This window comes from Terrapene carolina, unplaced genomic scaffold (genome assembly GCF_002925995.2).
Source record: "Terrapene carolina triunguis isolate 2854851 unplaced genomic scaffold, T_m_triunguis-2.0 Scaffold21414, whole genome shotgun sequence".
NCBI classification, from domain to species: domain Eukaryota; kingdom Metazoa; phylum Chordata; order Testudines; family Emydidae; genus Terrapene; species Terrapene triunguis.
In genome coordinates, this window is record NW_020685765.1 from 1 (window position 1) to 3125 (window position 3125).

The 3125-nt window shown below is 48.0% G+C and overlaps 1 long non-coding RNA gene across 1 annotated transcript; it reads left to right on the forward strand.

The window, feature by feature from the left end:
• LOC113408655 lies at positions 1 to 3123 on the forward strand. The gene is made up of 3 exons (XR_003370340.2): positions 1 to 75; positions 2637 to 2777; positions 3077 to 3123. It is a non-coding gene; the product is annotated as an uncharacterized LOC113408655 (long non-coding RNA).
• Positions 3124 to 3125: the final 2 nt, after the last annotated feature.

The following is a 3125-nucleotide window of genomic DNA, read 5'->3' on the forward strand; positions in this document are numbered from 1 at the left end:
GGCAAAGTCGTCCTGTTCAGCCGAGATACCAAGGGCGGGGAATGGAGACGCAGATCAGAGCTGTTAGGAGAGCAGGTATGGGGAGCATTACTGATAATATGGAGTGTGGGTGTGAGGGGGGGGGCTGGAGGAAGCCTGTAAGATTTTGACATCGTGTAATATTTGTGTTTGGCTCCACCTTCAGGAACGATTCAGTCAGAGAGCCTCAGGCAGGGGATAAACTTGACTGGTTTAGAGAATTGCACCGCAGCTGACATTCAGCATCTCTCCCACATCCCACTGTTGTTACCTTCACTTAGGGTCTAGACAGAACTCATGAGACGGATGTGGATGGAGGCCCAGACCCACCAAGGGACATAGATGTTGTGATGCTGCAGGGAGGCACCTACCCCTTCCAGCGATCCATGAAGCAGGGAAAGATAGGCGCTCTTCCACCTAGCTCACATGTCAGGCCTCATCCAGTCGGCATGCTGAGAGCCAACAAGATCTTCACAAATCAGTCAGAGGAGATGAGGGAGGGCCTCCCTTATAACAAATTCATGGCTGTGAAAAACACGTCTTGGACCGTGAAATCTGGTCTCCGCTGTGAAATCTAGTCTTTTGTGTATTTTTACTCTATACTATAAAAGTATCCTATACTGTAGGGTAAACGTATACAAATGTAAACAACATTTCTCAAACTGGCATTCCCTACCCAAAGGGGGTCCCAGTATTGCCACCCTTAATTCTGTGCTGCTGCTGGCAGCAGCGCTGCCTTCAGAGCTGGGCACCCGGCCAGCAGCCGCTGCTCTCCGGCCACCCAGCTGTGAAGGCAGCGCACAAGTAGGGTGGCAATACTGTGACCTCCCACAATAGCCTTGTGATCCCCTTTTGGGTTGGGACCCCCAGTTTGAGAAATGCTGAGTCTTAAGGGCTTTGCATGTTTATATTTTGTCATTTTAATACATATTCATATTTTGTTACAACACTGTGAAATTTAAGATTTAAATATCTGAAACTGTGAAATTAAATATTTTTTAAAATGCTGTGACCGCGAAATGTACAAAACTGGACTGTGAATTTGGTAGGGCCCTACTGATAGCCTGGGCCTTAGAGTCCTCACCTAGGTCACAGGCGACCACTGGTTCAAGCCCTTGCTTTGCTTGATGAGGAAGAAGATTTTAACCAGGTCTCTGCCACCTCTCAGGGAGTGCTCTGACCCCTGGGCTGTAGGGCGGTTCTGATTTGTACATGTTCTGCGGCCCCACTGATATTTAATTAGTCAATTAAAGTGGAACAACTTTAACAGGCGAGACTGAGGGAGCCCACAGCTCAGGGGTTAGAGCTTTGACATGCGAAATAGCAGACCCCTGTTCAACTCCTTCTCCTTTGACCACACGTACCAGATGGTGCCCTGCAGGTGGAGTGCCTGTATTCCCCCAGTTGGTGGATCATGCCGGGGTGTGATGGGAAATGGACAACTGGCTGCTTAGAGTAAGACAGCAGTGTACATGCCCTGCCCTTGAGGCAGCAACATAAGGAGCGTCTACTGCAAAAATTTAGGCACCAAGTCAGGTTAGGCACCTATAGGGGTCAGCAGCAGCCAGGCAGAGGTTTTGTGGATCACAGTGGCACCTAAGTCTGCGGGTTAGGCACATAAGTACCTTTGTGGATATGAGCCAGAGAGACTCCGGCAAGGGGAAAAAAACCATTGCTAGTGATATTAACAGTGTCTGGAAAGGATCACACTACACTAACAAAGTGAATTTCTCCAAGCTCTAACTGCCTATACATTCCAGCTGAACAGAACTTATAACAGCAAAAAGAACGAGGAGTACTTCTGGCACCTTAGAGACTAACAAATTTATTTGGACATAAGCTTTCGTGGGCTAAAACAATTATTCAACAAAAAATCTTCAAAAACAGACTCCAATGAGAAACTGCAAAATTGGAATTAATTTGCAAACTGCACACCATTAAATTAGGCGTGAATAAAGACTGGGAGTGGATGGGTCATTACATAAAGTAAAAACTATTTCCCCATGTTAATTTTTCCCCTATGTTACTCACACCTTCTTCTCAACTGTTTGAAATGGGCCATCCTGATTATCACTACAAAAGGTTTTTTTCCCCCTGCTGATAATAGCCCACCTTAATTGATTACTCTTGTTATAGTTGGTATGGCAACACCCATTTTTTCATGTTCTCTGTGTATATATATCTTCCTACTGTATTTTCCACTGCATGCATCCGATGAAGTGGGTTTTAGCCCACGAAAGCTTATGCCCAAATAAATTTGTTAGTCTCTAAGGTGCCACAAGTACTCCTCCTTGTTTTTGCTGATACAGACTAACACGGCTACCACTCTGAGAACTTACAACTGTGGCTCAGTCAGTGAATAAACTTTATTCGTGCTAGCACAACCTCTAAAAAGATTTGCACCACAATTAGCATTCAGCATCTCTCCAAGATCTAACTGCCTAAATGTTCAAGAACACTTACATCGATAGCGCCACCTGCTGTGCAGCGGGAGGGTGACTCTAAGGATGGAATGAGTATTGGGACTGAATCCTTATCCCCATAGGGTGAGAAGGGTCCCAGTGGGAGAAGAAGGAGGAAGTGACTAAACTGAGGGGGTGGTTTATCTGCCTCTCCAGATTGGCTCGTATTTCGGGGGAACACTGTGCGCTGTGGACCTCGACAGAGATGGGAACACAGACCTGGTTCTAGTTGGAGCCCCCATGTACTATACACCTCTGAATGGAGGGCGGGTCTATATCTGCCTGATTAACTGGCCGGTAAGAAAGAGGATGGAGCCAGGGGAAGATGGATGGCCTGGGGGGCTTTCTTTGCCTGGACTGCCATGGGGTTGTGATGCTGGGACAATTAGCATGGCAGTAGCAGGCGCGGTGCTCCAGGGAGCAGGGTGGGGGGATCAATAGGGGACGCTCTTCCCTGCCAGTCAGTGCTGGCCCCAGAGTGGCACCAAGGGGCGCTGTGCTGCAGAGAGATGGAAAAGGGGGTCACTAGGGGGCACTCTCTGCTGGCAGTCAGTGCTGATCCTTTCCCCATGTGTCTCTTTGGATGGGGCCTGCAGGGGATGACACTGATCTGCACCGAGACACTGCAAGGACAGACGGGGCAGG